This window comes from Geotrypetes seraphini, chromosome 2, assembly GCF_902459505.1.
Source record: "Geotrypetes seraphini chromosome 2, aGeoSer1.1, whole genome shotgun sequence".
Classification (NCBI taxonomy): Eukaryota; Metazoa; Chordata; class Amphibia; order Gymnophiona; family Dermophiidae; genus Geotrypetes; species Geotrypetes seraphini.
The window spans coordinates 77,939,925-77,957,139 of NC_047085.1; the positions used below are offsets into that span (position 1 = coordinate 77,939,925).

Below are 17,215 nucleotides of genomic sequence, written 5' to 3' on the forward strand. Positions count from 1 at the left end.
GTTCAAATTACCCAACATGTATTACCTTAATTTCTCGACAATTCTTATGTAATCCGCCTATATATCTTGTAACTTCATGACAATTCTTATGTAATCTGCCTTGAACCGCAAGGTAATGGCAGAATAGAAATCACTAATGTAATGTAATGTAAGTATTATTATAAGAACAGTATTCATCCTTCTGAGAGTAAGTCGTGTTAGTGACACTTGGCTACCACCATACCTCAGAGGGGTGGGGCTATATTCTGCAATAACCTACCAAACATGATCTCACAAACAGTCTAAGATTATGAGTCAAAGAGAAAAAGATCTCAGCAACCCTACAGACAATCTGGTTGGATAAACAAGTCTGTATAAAATGGGTTCCATTGACTTTCATCAATCAAAAACCTCTCTGCATTTTATCCAATGTGATTATCAAATTTATAAATTATTTCAATTTTATCAATTTGTTATATTTTCTTAATTTTTGTTGCACACAAAACACTCAATTTAAGGTGTCATTATCTCATTAACGTTGTGTAGATAAATCCCACTGCTGAATAATCCAAATAGCAGTTCACTCTGTCCCCAACAGGACCCGTTTTGCCATAAACACCTGCTTTCTCAAGGGTCAAATACTCTTGCAGGGGATATCTAGAAAAAATAAATAAATGGAGTAAATATGAAAACTGTGTAAATGTGTGTCCATGAAGCAAATACTATCTCAAACTTAATTTTTTTGTGGGAACCACGGCACTCACGCCAGTGTGCACACTCATTTAATACAAGTTGTCTTTCATGAAAAAGACGCCGGCGCATGCACACTTATTCCAGTATGCGCACGCAATAGGCATCCTTATTGGCCATGAAACATTTAAACAACATTTTATACAGACTTGTTTATCCAACTGGATTGTCTGTAGGCTTGCCGAGATCTTTTTCTCTTTGATTCATAATCATCTTAGACTGTTTGTGAGATCATGTTTGGTAGGTTATGACTCATACTGAGATTTCTTCATCCTATCTTTTGTTAGTGATAGTGCTATATTCTGCAATGCCAGATTCAAAATAGTGCTGGTGATTCTTAGCGATAGTTTTGTAGTGCTACCACTAGGGAATCATGCTTCCATATAAGAACATAAGAATAGCCTTACTGGGTCAGGCCAAAGGTCCATCAAGCTCAGTAGCCCGTTCTCACGGTGGCCAATCCAGGTCACCAGTACTTGGCCAAAACCCAAGGAGTAACAATATTCCATGCTAGCGATCCAGGGAAAGCAATGGATGAGGTGTTGCCGGCACCATATTTAACCCACTAAAACCCCAGGGAATTTCACCAAGTAGGTGGGGGAGGGGGGGGGGAGGAGCTATGAGTTTAAAATTTATTACGGTTTGATATACTGTTTAAAACAATCCTAAGCGATTTACATAAAAAAAAAGTTTAAAAAATAATCTAAAACAAGGAGAGTTAACATGGATGATAAAAGCAATAAGGGAGACAACATAGGATATGAAAGGAAAACAGCAAGGTTTACATAATTTCATAAAATAAAAAAATGAAGGGGGACAGGAAAGAACAAAAGCAAGTGTAAATACAATGAAATTAAAATCCAGATTTATACCCCATAGGCAGCTTTAAAAGAAAGGTTTTGAGGCTTGCTTTAAATTTGGCCTTATTGGTTTCTTGTCTCATTTTCGAAAGGAGGGAGTTCCACAATGTGGGTGCTATTACGAAGAAAATTGTTTTACGGGTCGTATTGTAAACTATCTGGCGAATGGAAGGAGTTGCCAGAAGATTTTGTTGTGATGATCAAAGAACCCTAGAAGTTGTGTATGGAATTAGCAGTTTATCTATGAAAGCTGGCAAGTAATCCGTTTTAACTTTAAAGGTAAGAAAAAGTATTTTGAATGTAATCCTGGGGGGGGGGGGGGAGGGAGGGGCGGATGAGACATGTAATGGGTGGGTGGGATATTTATTTCACAGCCTTTTAAAAAAGTGGCCTGGGAACAATGGGCCTCAGCTTAGTAGGAAGGAAACCTAAAGCCAGCTTAAAAGCCAGAAACAGTAAGTTGCATCAGTGGAGGCAGGACACAGCAGAGGGAAGGCCCTACACTGGTCAGAAACATTGCTGGCCACAAACACAAGGTTTGGCAGGCCAGGGTGGGATAGGAAGCAGAGAAATAAATAAATGCTAGATTGCAGTGGAGGAGCACTGGGAGCCAATGCTTTAGAACAGTGATTCCCAACCCTGTCCTGGAGGACCACCAACCAGTCAGGTTTTCAGGATAGCCCTAATGAGTATGCATGGACATTAGCATACCTTTCACCTCCATTATATGCAAATCTCTCTCATGTATATTCATTAGGGTTATCCCGAAAACCTGACTAGCTGGCGGTCCTCCAGGACAGGGTTGGGAATCACTGTTTTAGAGGACACTTAGGCAGGTGAGCTGGAGAAGAAGCTCAAAATGTGTCAGTTGCCTAATTCATGTGACTTGGCCACATCTGCTGCAAGTTTCTTTTTATATGCTTTTTGACGAATGCTAGGAAGTTCTTCTTTACCCAACATGTGGTGGACACCTGGAATGCGCTTCCAGAGGATGTAATAGGGCAGAGTACGGATTGGACAATTTCCTGCTGGAAAAGGGGATAGAGGGGTATAGATAGAGGATTACTGCACAGGTCCTGGACCTGTTGGGCCGCCACATGAGCGGACTGCTGGGCACGATGGACCTCAGGTCTGACCCAGCGGAGGCATTGCTTATGTTCTTATGTTTTTATGACACAAACCCATATCATTTATGCATGTAACTAGCTAGTTAGTTAGCTTTTCCCCCAAAGCTTTAACGGAAGGAGCAAGCAGTCACTTGCATAACCACAGAAATAGGAAAGTAAGCTGGTACGTGGCGCTATTCTGCTCCAAGAAGGCAAGCAATTTTAATAGCAAGCTGCCAAGTTCTTTAGTTTATTTTTCTTTATCTTCCAACAACTGACAAAAAAGGCTTCAGGAAAGGAATGATAGAACTAGCAGCTAGCTAACCTAGATTAGAAACTTTCTCCCCAATATTCAAACTGATTTAAGTGGGCAGGTGAGACTCCTGCTCGCTTAGGTTGCATGTGGCTGCCAAAACCCCAGTATTTAGAGGCACTAAACCAGGCAGCACACTAAATATTGGCTCTGACTGGTCCCAGAAACATTGAGCAGGTTAGAGGCGATACAGGGAGCGCGTTGAGGAGGAGCTAGAGTTTATGCAGATGCTGGCAATATTCAGTACCAGGACCCGCATAGCTAAATGGGTTAATTTAGAACGGTAATTTACTGGCTTAGCTATGCAGGCCCTGGCACTGAATATCAGATAGGACCCATATAACTAGATTTTACTTTTTAAGCAGCCCTGATCTCCCTTCTGGCACCCCCCCACAAAAAAAAAATTCCCTCCTTCTAAACCAGCCCATGAGACTCAAACTTCTCCTTCCATTGTAACAGCCCCCAAATCACCAACTGCCCTGGTTCAGATAGGACCACTAGAGTTATCAGGTAGGCCGGCGGTCTACCTGGGGGTGATGAGGCCAGGATTGAAGCCCACTTGTTCCTGCTCCTTGCAGCTACCAGTGGAAAATGGCTGCTATGACTCCTCCTGGTACTACAAGTACAATGAGCTGCTGTGAGAGGTCACAGCATCCATTTTCCAATGGCAGCTGTAAGTAGGGTTGCCAGATTTGCTCTTTTAACCTGGCCTTGTCCTGTTCTGCCTCCTGCTCCGCCCTGTTCTTCCCTCAGCCCCACCCAAGTCAAACCTCCTATCTCCTTCCCCGAGGTCTGAAGGGCCTCTCCACAGATGCCAATGTGATGACATCACATGCATATGACATCATTGCGTTGCCAACCGCACATGCGCAGAGGGCCTCCAGACATAGCCCCGAGCTCGGGGACTTCCAAAACCCGGACAAACTGACAGGTTTTGGAAATCCCTCCAGGCACCCGGACAATCCTCTAAAATGAGAACATGTCCAGGTTTTCCTGGACATCTGGTAACCCTAGCTGCAAGGGGCATGAACAAATAGCATTCACTCCTGCCCCCATCACCCCCACTAGGACAACCAAGACTATCAGATAGGAGGTAGGAAGGAGGAGGGCTCTTTCTGAGAGCTTGGAGGGGGATCAGAGCCAATTAAAAAGTAAAGTCTAGTTATGCAGGACCCAGCCAATATTCAGTTGGGACCGCCGTAAGTTCTATATTGGCACTGGCTGAATTTCAACGAGGACCTGCATAAGGTTTGGCAGCCAGATGGGTTACCAAATGTCTTGGTTTCCCCGGACATATCCTCTTTTTGAGAACTCTTAGGGAGTCAGGGCAGTTTTTCTGATTTGTTATTTTTCTGGGAAACTGGACATCTGGAAACCCTAAAGCAGTCATTGCAAGGCCTGCACCCCTTATCTGGAGTCCCCTGTCTCCCATGTTCACTGCAAGGCTCATGCACCTATCTGGAGACCCCTGTGCCCCCCTCTTCCACTGAATTCACTGCAAAGCCTGCACACATATCTGGTCCACTGCTCCCGCCCCTCCCCCCCGGCGAGATCCGGTGCTTGCTCACTGTTCTCCCAGTGGTGCTGCTCTAACTCTTTAGCCTTAGGCAACATGAGTGAAGTAAACACGCTGCCTTCAGTGAACTGGAAACTTTTCCTCTGTTACTGCTTCCTGCCCCCACATAGGTGGGAAGCAGTAGCAGAGAGAAAGCTTCCGGGTTGCCGGAGACAGTATGTTTACTTCACTCACGCTGCCTGCGCACAAAGAGTTAAAGCAGTGCCGCTGGGAAGAATGGTGAGTGCGCACTGGATCCTGCGGTGGGGGGTAGGGAGGAATATCATAGGGAGGGTAAGAGATGCTGAACAGCAGGGATGGAGAGGAAAGATGCCAGACCTCCAGGGGAAGAAAGGGAAGGGGCAGATAGAGAAGCCAGACCACGGGGGTAAGGGGGGAGGGAGGAGAGAGATGTTAAGACCACTGGATGGGGGAGGGGAAAAGAAGAGAGAAGTCAGACCAGGGAAAGGAAGGAGGAGTGAGAGATTCCAGACTAAGGCAGAGGGAAGGGAAAGACAGAAATACCAGACCAAAAAGGGAGAAGGAAGAAAAGGAATGAGGGGGAGAGAGATGCCAGACTGTGGGAAGGAGAGGATAAGGATCCCAAACCTTAGGAGGGGGAAAGGGGGAAGACAGATATCAGACCATAGGACAGAGAGAGGGAGGAGATGGTACACAGGGAATGGAGGGGAAGGGGAGAGATAGGGAGGATATGGTGCACAGAGATGGATGGGGAAGGAGAAGGGAAGAATGAGGGAGATGTTGCATAGGGATAGGAGGAGTAGGGAAGGGAAAGAATGGAAGAAATGCTCTTTAAGGATAGATGGGAAAAGGGGAGAAGAAAGAGGGAGGAGATAGCACACATGTATGATGGGGAAGGGCAGAGAGAGGGAGGAGGTAGTGTGCATAGATAGATGGGAAGGGAAGACATGACATGGAAAAGTAGATAGATTTAAAGAAGCAGAAAAATGGAAGAAAGTTGAAAAAAGTTAATGCTAAAGATGGATGTAGGACAGAACGTGAAGGAGAGAAAAATAGCAAATGGATAAGGTGGTCCTGGAAACAGTTTAGAGCACAGACAGGAAGTGCAACTAGAGACTGAGAAAAGATGAAGAGAAAAATAAAATCAACAGACAACAAAGATAGGAAAAGTGATTTTATTTTCAATTTAGTGACTGAAATGTGTTAGTTTTCAGAATTTATATCTGCTGTCTATATTTTGCACTGTTAAGGAAGAAATATATTTCTATCTATTTCTCTGGTGTTTACTGAATGCAGAGTCTGGCATCTTATGGTTTCGTTTGTGTATAGGGTTTATCTGTGTTTTGTACGTATGACCAAAGCCAGGTGTTCTGGTAGGAATGAATGCAGTGAAATATTATTGGTGTCATGGCCCCAAGTAGGAAGATATTTGTTGGCAATTTGTCCAGGTTTTGGAAGACAGCAGGGCCATGTGCCTTCTTTTTTAAAACGAGGAAATTTGTAACCCTGAGTCGCACCTTCAAAAAGATATAAAAAGGATGGAGTCGGTCCAGAGGAAGGAAACTAAAATGGTATGTAGTCTTCATGATAAGGCGTATGGGGACAGACTTAAAGATTTCAATCTGTATACTTTGGAGGAAAGGCGGGAGAGGGGAGATATGATAGAGACATACCTACATAATGTAAATGCGCATGAGTTGAGTCTCTTTAATTTGAAAGGAAACTCTGCAATGAGAGGGCATAGGATGAAGTTAAGAGGTGATAGGCTCCGGAGTAATCTAAGGAAATACTTTTTTTACAGAAAGGGTGGTAGATGCATGGAACAGTCTCCCAGAAGAGGTAGAGGATACAGAGACTGTATCTGAATTCAAAAGGGCCTGGGATAGGCACATGGGATCTCTCGGAGAGAGAAAGAAATAATGGTTTCTGCAGATGGGCAGACTAGATGGGCCATTTGGCCTTTATCTGCCATCATGTTTCTCTGTTTCTATCCACTAGATTTAGCCCTCCCCTCCATCCCCCCATACCCAGTGCTGGTGCCCAGACATAGTCTAGCACTGAATATTTAGGGCTAATCTAGCCAACAATGGTAAGCATTTAAAAGTAGGCTGACCACTGATAGCTGGATATTAGCTGATATACAAAGTGGAACCTTGGTTTACGAGCATAATTCGTTCCAGAAGCATGCTCGTAAACCAAGTTACTCGTATATCAAAGCGAGTTTCCCCATAGGATGTAAGGGAAACTCGCTTGATTCGTTCCACCTCCTCCCCCCTTCCTGTGGCGACCGGTGTTGCTATAGCTTATCCCAACCCGAGGCCACCGCCGCTCCTCCACACACCCCCTGCGATCTGGCATCACCCCCCCCCCACGCTGGCATCGCCCCTCCGCTGCGATTTGGTATCTCCCACTTACCCACCCACCTAAACACATTGTCTTATCCCCATCTGGCACCGGCACCAGCACCAAGGCCTTCTAGTTCTCGCTCTCTCCGAGAATTTCGAGTGAGAACTAGAAGGCCTTGAGCATGCGCAGATGCTCAAGGTCCAGCACAAGGAAGAGAGAGATCTTCGGGCACCGGCAGCACCATGTCCTGTGCGTTGGTGCTGGTGCCAGATGGGAGTAAGACAATGTGTTGGGTGAGTGGGGGATGCCAGATGGTGGCGGGAGGAGGGGGGAGGGGGGATTCCGGATCGCAGGGGATCAAATCAAGCTTGGTTTCCGAGGCTCTGATTTTGCAAATGTTTTTGCTCATCTTGCAAAACACTCGCAAACCGGTGCACTCGTAAACCGAGGTTTGACTATATGTAAAGATATCTGATTCTCTGTTTAAAAAAACACTCAGAAAGTGCTTTCAAGCACCCTTTCCAAATCTTCAACAAAATTCATTTTCACATGATAAAAATGCAACATAGTAACTCAGCATAGTATCCCTAAACACCTTTATTAACCAACAGCATCCCCCAATGGCCACCAGACACCAATTGGGCGGGACAGACTGCCTTCTCCCCCTAGCCAACAGAAAGGCAGCACCAAAACGATTACAAAACCATTTTAAATTCCAAACATTTCTCGATACTTTCATACCTAGCAAATACCTCCCGTCCAATCGTGAAGCGGTGGGCGGTCCTATAGTACAGAAGTCCGTTTCGTGGAGGAAGAAACGTCAGAGCGCAAGTAGGCAGCAACATTAGCAGTTGAACTACTTTGAAGGAGCAGACAAGAAATTGTTAGTGTTCGTGAACTGTGGTCTTTTGGGCTAATTTCTTGTAGCGCGTGTGATTTATTTATTTTTTTTTTTTTTTGGGGGGGGGGGGGGGCTGTATTTGTCCAGCTGTTTCAGTCGTCTCTTTGTGCAGTTCAGGTCTCATTTTGGTGCTCCAATAGTCTTTCGGTGTCATCCAAGCCTCATTCTGGTGTTCCAATAGCCTTTTTCAGTGGTTTCAAGCCTCACTCTGGCGTTGCCACATACTGTACTTCATACTGCACGTTTCATAGTTTGAGTCCATAGCATATAGCTTATGCTTTTTTTTTTTTTTAATGCTATTAAATACAGTGGGGTTTGTCATTTTTATAGGCAGTACACTTTCAGGCAGCCACTTTTTGGCACAGCGAAAGAAGCCGTAAAGTGATAGTTTTGCTCAGTCAGCCCTTGGGTGCACACTTTCGCTTGGGTAGCCTGTATCGGTACGGCTCGGATTAATTAGACTCACCGGGTAAATCTCTTTATGAAGGTGTCTTGTCTGGAGTAGAAGCACTTTTTGATTCAGACAAAGGTAATCGGTGCTATTTTTTTTTCTTTTAAAAAGACGCACCTCTGTCATCTGAAAAGTTTTGCTTGGTTTATTGTTTGCTGTGAATAGATCCAAAAGGGAGATGCATACATATATAGTTTTTAAAAGGTGTTTAATACATTCGTTTACACTGTAAAATTTACACAAGCGTTTGAGTTTTATTCTTAAACTGGAATGAGTACTGTGTGGCAATTAGAATAATGTCATACCGTTGTGCTGCCGTTTTATTCACTGATCTAAATTTATTGCTTATGATATAAAATCTGTTGATAGCCCCAATTTTTATTGACTATTAGTGCTTTTTTGCTAAAAGGCAGTACACTAATAATAGCACTGTTTACTGGAGTTCATTATTTTTCATGCAATACATATTTAAAATGCCAAGTTTATTATAATTTGATATCCTGAAAATCAAATAATATCTAAGCAGCTTACAATATAAATTAAAAGTTAAATTAGGAAGCCATAAAAGTATAACATGACATAAACATAAAAGGGAAGAACTACAATATATAGGAAAGAGCATGGGATAACACAACCTGTTCTGAGTTCTTTGGGGACAATGGGATAAAAATCAAAATAAATAAATAAAAGGAAAAGTTCCTTTGCTCTAAACCAGGGGTGTCCAACCTGCGGCCCAGTGAAGTATTTTGTGCAGCCCCGGTTGAGGGCGATGCAGTGTTTTCCTCTGCTGCCCCTGGGTGTTTACTGTCTTGCCGCAGCGTTTGCGCGGCCCCAGAAACATTTTTTTTGGATAATGTGGCCCAGGGAAGCCAAAAGGTTGGACATCCCTGCTCTAAACTGATGAGCAAAAGATTAACTATATAATAAAGGCCAGCACAGAGAGAGACGGGGCACACCAAACACAGTACAGCAAAAAGCACAAAGGGCCTCACTAAACAAGGACTTGTCTTTATTGACCCAAGATGTGCCGTGTTTCAGCGTACAATGCCTGCATCATGGGTCTGCAAAAATATATGTGTAAATCGCATATACATAGTTTAATAAAAACATAAATACCAATAAACATATTTAAACAAATGACGCTTAGAGAAGTAAAAATTGATAAAATCATTAACATCGCTATCAGAGGTGAACAAAGTGAAAGTGAAATAATTAAGTGGTGAATTATAGAGAATTAGCGTTTAATGCAATAAGCGTTGATAAATGATGTAAGAGATGAAAGATATGATGTGACACCAGAATGTCAGTAAGAAATAAAGTCCTTTTACTAAGGTGCGGTAGCCGATTTAGCATGCGCTAAATGCTAACGTGCGTTAACATATCGATAGGATATAATGGACACGTTCACAAGTGTTAGCATGCGCTAATTTTTAACTCATGCTAAAACGGCTAGCGCACCTTAGTAAAAGGACCCCAAAGTGAAAGTGAGAGATGATCCAAATCAATTGTCAGAATCTTACTGGCCAATGAGCAAAATGCGATTACCAAACTTCAGGGATCAGAATCAGTCCTAAAGTTGCCAAATGAATGTTAGTAACAACTGTAAGCAGTATATATAAATATATATTTCAAACTAAATATTACTAGCCAAAAAGATATATTCCCCATATTTGTCTCAAGCTAAAATTATGTGATTACTAAAGGAAGCAGCCTCAGCAAACATAAATAATCCTTAAGCTGCCCAGTGAGTCACAATCACAGCTTGAAGCACCATGTTTCAAGAAAGTGTATATCCCAGTTGAAAGGTTTAGCTCATACATTTTCACATTATAAAGCAGAGATTCATACACAGCTTACCTTGCAGAGTGGTAGGGGTTACACAGCTTAAATCACGATAGTGATTAGGGCACAAGCTGGTCTTCAAAATTCAACGAATGGGTAATCTTATAGGGTAAATAGGGCTAGCCTAGGAACACAGAAATCAGTCTCAAAGTTCTGTGTTACTTCAGCAGGAAAGTAAAAGACTGGGATTGCCTTCTAGTGGCTATTTAAAATTACCTGTAGTTCAAACTAAAAATTACCAGCAAATAAAAATGATTTAAGATCTCTTTTTAAATAAAATAATAATAATAAAAAAGATTTAATGAAGTCTGAAATCTAAGATGATTTGGAAGCAAGTTTCATATTTCAGGTCCTTGTACAGAAAAAAATAGAACTATGAGTGGAATCTACTCAGGGGTCCGTATGTATGATGATCAATCCATCCTGTGAACTGGACTTGCAGAAGTGTGAATACTTACAGTTTTGAGCACCTCCCATATAGAGGCAGAGCATAGTGCTGCCCCCTTCCAGTTTTAATTCTGCAAGTGAAGTGCAAGCTGAAGAGCCCTAGCTGCTTTAGCCTTTCCTCATAGGGAAGTCATCCCATTCCTTATTTTAAATTTTTGTCACCCGTCTCTACCTTTTCTAATTCCACCATTTCTTTTGTTAAATATCTTATAAGGAAGAAATGGATAAGCATATGTGCGTGCTGAAACATATTGGTGTGTGCTTTTAATGTAGCCTTTCAAATTGAAATTGGAGAACTATATGAAGTAGGTTGTATAGCTAGATGAGCACACTTTATTTTTTCCTTCCCTTGTTTTATCCTCTTTTTCTGAGTGCCAGAAGGGGAGGGGGCAGTGAGGGATATGCTTATGCTATATCTATCTCTCTCCCTCTCCCCATGTGTATTTTTCCACCCTGGATTCTATAAAGGGTACCCAAATTTGGGTGCAGCCATGGTTCCCAGATCTGTGCAGAATCTAATTAGTTAATTAGCCATTAACAATTATTGATGTTAATTAACACTAATTGGGACTTTCACACAGATCTGCCTGTGACCTTTAGCACCAAATGCCTAAATTTCATAACATGTGACTCAAAAGTAGGTAGGGCCAGAGGTAGGACATGGGCTGGTTGGGAGCATTCCCAAAGCATAGTGTTATAGAATAGGGTTCTTTACTTGCTTTACTATCATTAGTTGCATGCCAGCAGACATAAGTCCTCATGTCCAAAGTTGGGTGAAGGAATCTGCGCTAAGCACTATTCTGTACATAGAAACATGATGGCAGATAAAGGCCAAATGGCCCATCCAATCTGCCCATCCGCAGTAACCATTATCTCTTCCTCTCTCTAAGAGATCCCACGTGCCTATCCCAGGCTTTCTTGAAATCAGACACAGTCTCCCTCTACCGAGAGACTGTTCTAAGCATCTACACCCTTTCTGTAAAAAAAAGGTTGCTTAGCACTAAGCAATCTTCATAGAATTGGCACAGATCTTAAAGGCACTTAAACCTTGGGTGCCATTTACTCAATCCAACCCATATAACTTTTGAGCCTTCTTTAGATAATAGAAATTAGATTTGACTGATGTACTGGATATCTTTTGTAATTGTGCTAAGACACTGTCTCCCCTCCCCCTTTACAAAACTGTAGCTGGTCGCAGCGGTAACAGCTCTGACATTCCGCACTACGGTTTTGTAAAAAGGTGGGTCTATGAGCTACAATGCTCGCTTTTTGTAAAACAAAGGTGGCATATTATAAACACATTTTTATTCTGTGGTTCAATAAAGTTTTGAAAAAAAAATACTGTTAAGGAAGAGGAATGGCTGTAAGGCTTAAAAAAAAAAATCTGGAGGAAGGATTGAATCATTAACATAACATACAGAGAATTTTACGTTGCCATGTAGAGTTCCTGAAGGTTCAGTTTTAGCTCCTATCTTATTCAGAATCTTCACGTCTCTGTTATTTACACTTGCACAGTCTATGGGGTTCACAATATTTATTAATGCAGAGGATATTCAGCTCCTTCATGCAACTGATACTACAAATACCCAAGAGATACAAGATATTAATCTAAAAGTTGAACTGATCTCTTCGTGGCTCTATACAAATCGCCTCTCATTGAACTCTCAAAAATCTAAAGCATTATTATTATTTACAACAAAGGACGATCAATTGCATTCATCCCCATTACTACCTTCAAAAGTTCCCATTCAACTTTTGACAACACTAAAAATTTTTGAAGTCATTTTCCAGTCAAAGTTAACTTTTCAAAAACAAATTTCTACAGTACTACAACTTAGTCACTATAAACTTTGCCTTATACGTTCAGTATCTCACCTCTTCCTTGTCATCAACAGCAGATGAATCCAGAGACTAGTGGGATTACGATCATCAACCAGCAGGTGGAGTTAGAGAAAACTGAGTTGTCCTCGGCCTTATTGGATGCACAGCCTCCTGGCCACTCAGTATACTCTATCTGCTGCAGGCTGATGGATGTGTTCTTCAGAGCTCCTGGTTTCTGCTTCTGGATTTCGGGCCTGGCCTGGCTATTTGGAAAAGAGGGGTTTTCTGGCTCATCGAAGCCAGCTTTGACAGTCACACCTGGGCCCCCCCAGCTCCTTACCTCACCTTCTTCAGGGTAACACCTGCTCACCGCAGGTCCCTTAACCGAACTGACATGGTGCCTTCTCTATAACTCCTTTCCCATTAAAAAAAACCCAAAAACTGAACATGCAGTGCTGAAAGGAGTACCGGTGTTCACAGCTGGTTGACTCCTTAAGTGGATTGGAGCTCTCGCTGCCGGGCGCATGTGGTCTTGCTACTGCAGTTGGCTGTTCCTTCTTGCTGGCAGATAAGGATTCACGCTTTCACGGGGAAGAAGCTAACAAGGTTGCAATGGTTCATGTTTTCCTAGCCCCAATGAACTTGGTTCGAGGAGCTCCGCACCTAGCCTTTCTTTTTAAGAGGGTACAGGTGAGCGAAGTACCTGGCACTTTCCCGCGCAGAACGGCGGAGGCCAATTTTCCCCTCAGTCACTTGTGGCCATTTTGAGGTGGAGGTTGCAGCCATAGGGGTGCAAGTTGTAGCAAGTGCCTCCAGCGACCATGACGGTTTGGGGACTACTTGTTAACTTGGTGCATTTTTGTTGGGGGTGTACGCGCGACGGTAGTGCAGTGGTGTCGTGTGCCCTAATGTGCCGTGATTCAGTGGGAAGTTTCTGTGTTTGGGAGTTTCCAGCGCAACTCTGTTGCGGGTATGCTTTTGACTACAGGCGACCCAAAAGTTTCATCTGTGCTTCCGGGAGGAGGTTGCTTTTATTTTGATGGGTCTTTCAGCATTTGCTATTGCACGGACTATGTATGGCATTGCGTATGTCTGGTAGCACTATAGTCCTATTTAATGGCAGTAGTAGTCATAGTGGTTGTGGCATCAGTCCGGGATAGGACGTGTTCTGCGAGTGTTTCGTATTTTAGTGCACAGGGGTGATGCGGACCTTTCAGGTGGCTGCCAGGGTTGGCACATGTGATACCCTGCTCCTAGTGCGCTGTATTCAGTTGGGCTGTTTAAGGGTGATCTCGCCCTGCAGCGGGCTTAAGAGTGCTTTGTCTATGGCTTGTGGTCTGCTATTTCCCCTCTTAGGCTGCATTGCTTCTGGATGGGCTGTTTGCCGGTTCCACAGGCAAAAGCAGCCTGTGGGGTCTTTGTCCGGGAGTAAGCTGATGTAGCTCTAGGTGTTTAAGCCTTGTGCTGATCTTCCTAGGATTATGGGTTCAGGTTCCAGCACTTTAGGTTTTTATTTTATATTGAGTCCGGTTGAATTGCTAGAGAAAAGTTTTGGGCCACAGGTTGCTATATTATACTGGGTTCCTGCTAGCACTATCTTAGGCCACTACAGGGGGTCATGAGAGTTTTACTGGTTGGTGGGCTGCCTTCGTTCAGGGCTGGGTATGCGATGGCTGGCACAGTGTTGGATGTCCTTCCTTTGTTTTCAGGGGTTAGGTTGAAGCGCTGGCTTGGGGCATGCCTGTTTGAGGTGTTTCTTTCAGGCACATAGTCTTTGGGGAATTTGTGGGGTCCCTTTGCCCATTGTTTCCCCAAGCACGCAGGGTTCCAAGCATCTGCAGGTGCACTCACTTAGATTGTCTTTCCAACCATGTGAGTTCTCATTTCTTGTCTCTGGCCTCGTCGCCTTTATGCTCCTGCACACGGTTGTGTGTGTACGTCTTCCGTATGTCTCCTTCAGGATTTCAAGTGCTATCTTTCTTCGGTTCTTCAGGAGACAGACATTGGGAGCACTGATAGTGTTGCCACATTTGTTTGTTCTGGCATAGCCCTCTTTCTCTGGCAACAGGGTTCTTGTATTCTGTTGGCTACAAGAAGGTGCTGTCCTTTTTTCTTACCCTTTGGCGACATTCTTAGGTCACAGTGGCAGCGCATGTCATGGGCGCTCAGGTTTCTGGCCTTCTTTTAAATCTATTCGGTACACTTTTCCTGGTGACGGCTGGATGCTGGGATAGTGCTAGGCTGTCCTTCTCGAGTAGACTGAGTGGGCTCGGGGATCTACCAGCCTCTATAGCAGCAGTAGCTGCCTCGGCTCTCTTCAACTCTTTCGGTTTCTTTTGCGTGGTGACACTGGGCTTTGCGGTGTTCTCTCACCCTATTCTTTCATTACAAACTTTGGTAACTGTCTGTTGTCAGTTCACTAGGGGTCATGTAACCATATAGAGGACTCTGAGCTGGCTTTTCTTCCCTCTCAGGGCCAAAGGTCAGTGTCTTCATTGATTCTGATTAGCATTGTGGTTGGGATGTTAGTCAGGTTATTTTTCACCTCTTGGTCTTTTCCCTTAGCTTACCTGTCTAACAGCTTTCACTTCTACCCTTTGGGTTCTTGTGGTGTGGTGGTATCCAGATTCCTTATTCCTGAGCTCGCAGTGATTTCTTTCTCACAGATTATTTTGCTGTGGGAGTTTCTGGAGCTCGAGCAGCTGCAGTTTCTCGTTGGGTTCACTGCCAGACAGTTCTTCGGCAGCCGCAGGTTTGACTCTGTACTTGATGACATGAGGTACAAATTGGCGTTGATGGCTGACAATGATCTTTTCAGGCCTCTGTGTCTGCACCACTTTCCAGATCCTGCTTTTGTATCTGTTGGGTATCAGGTACCATTTTAAAGATGGTGCCTCGTGGGTCAATTTTCGAGTAAGGAGATTCTTTTACTGTATCCTATGTACATTTTCCAGGAATGACTACTATGCACTCAGACTTAGGGGTGCTTTGAGGGGCTGTAGGTATGATGCCCTTGTCCTGTTAGTGTGCGGGCTCGGGCTTCTAGGGTCGATCAGACATGAAGGGAGCCGCTCTGGATGATGCACAGGCTGTGGATATTTGATTCAAGCTGTATTGAAGCTTTTGTTCCTCTCATACTCTAATTCTCCTTTTTCCCTGATCTTAATTTCTACATCACATTACATATGAAAGATGCTTTCCTGTCATCCTCTACAGTCTTTATTCCCCAAAGGCTTTGTCTGGCATTTTCTGATTTTTCTTTTTCTACATAGCATCAAATAATTTTATTGTCTTTGTACATTGCCCTTATTGTCTCAACCTAGGTATGGTTTTTCGGGAGGTGGATGCCCAGGTGTCCTGGCGTCCTAGTTCAGATATGACTAAATTCTCTCAGGTGTTGCTACCGAATCCGTCGCTTGGGACATCATAAGTGCAGCTCTAGTATGGAGCTTGGGCCTGGACTGTCCTGGAGCTTTTGCCCACAGGAGGGGTCAAGGAAGATAAGGGTGATGTCTATTTCTGTGGTAGTTGTATTTCCACACCTTTCTGGTGGGATAATTTCTTATCTCTTTCTTTACTGAATCTCTGGTAGATGATTTTATTTATTTATTTATTTATTTTTTTTTGAGGGGGGGGGTTACGGGGGTTATCTCCTTATTGGCTGTGGAGCCTGGCTCTGTTCCTTTGGTACCAGCATCCCTGTTCTCATTTGACTGCTGTTGTATTTTTTCCTGAATGTCATGGCTTTGCCATGAGATAGGATGGTTGGAAAATATAACGGATTCAATCATCAGGAGTTCTTATGGATCCTTGGAAACAAGAAGGATTGGTACCCTGCAGTCGTTCTCTTCGTGGAGGGCCACTTCAGCGATGGTTTCCACAGCATATTGCTCTCAGGCACTGATTGCTTCTGCTCTGAGGGTTAGCTTCTGTCTAATTGTGGGATACATACACTCAGTGTTTTTGTATCTCCTTGGCCATATACTGCAGGGCATGATTTGGAAGTGTAGGATTTCACAATAGCTTGTTTGATGTTCTTTAAGTGTCCACAGTGGTGGTGTGGGGCTACTTGTGGAGTGGCCGTAGGTGGGGTTTATTTCCCTCCCTACGTTAGGACTGCTTTGCTACATCCCACTAGTCTCTGGATTCATCTGCTTTGATGACAAGGAAGGTAAATGTCCTTACCTGATCATTTTCTTTCCTTTAGTCACAGCAGATGAATCCAGAGCCCCATCCTGTTTCAGTTTAAATGTTTGTCGCTCTTAGGCGCGGTTTTGGCTTGCTTTTTTGGCTGGAGTTTCTTTCTCGGTTTTTAAGTTTCAATTGTTCATTTAGCACGTGTGGGGGAAAGCAGTTTTATATGTTTCATGTTTCATGTGCTTTATTTTGACTGCTCTGAGAAGACCTGTACTGTGCATCCAATAAGGCTGAGGACAACTCAGTTCTCTCTATCTCCACCTGCTGGTTGATGGACGTAATCCCACTAGTCTCTGGATTCATCTGCTGTGACTAAAGTAAGAAAATGATCAGGTAAGGACATAATTTTACCTTACTCCCTTCGGCCATTAACATACTCGTTCACTCTCTAGTAATCAGTACATTGGATTATTGTAATTCAGTATACTACGGAGCAAGGCAAAGAGATCTTTATCGTCTTCAACTTGCTCAAAATACCGCTATAAAATTTGAAATTTGACTATGTGTCCGCACTGTTCTTATGTTTTTAGTCTTCAAAACACATTACAATAGGTCACCACCATACCTGGATAACGATTTAATACCTTACTCATCAGTACGTACACTACGTTCTTTACAGCAAAACCTTTTAGTGATTCCATTGATTAGGCAAATACCTGTAGTAT

The 17,215-nt window shown here is 43.4% G+C and overlaps 1 protein-coding gene across 7 annotated transcripts in view; it reads left to right on the plus strand.

The window, feature by feature from the left end:
• The first annotated feature begins 7,671 nt into the window (after window positions 1-7,671).
• The window catches only part of TRIQK (triple QxxK/R motif containing), a 201,006-nt gene continuing 191,462 nt past the window's right edge, over window positions 7,672-17,215 (plus strand). For 2 of the 7 annotated variants that reach the window (XR_004538323.1, XR_004538322.1), the window contains exon 1: window positions 7,909-8,321. The gene's annotated coding sequence lies outside the window, so the exon portion shown is untranslated. Of the gene's footprint in view, window positions 7,775-7,887; window positions 8,322-17,215 lie in introns of those variants that run through there. The other 5 variants (XM_033933386.1, XM_033933385.1, XM_033933384.1 and 2 more) reach the window with 5 other exon arrangements.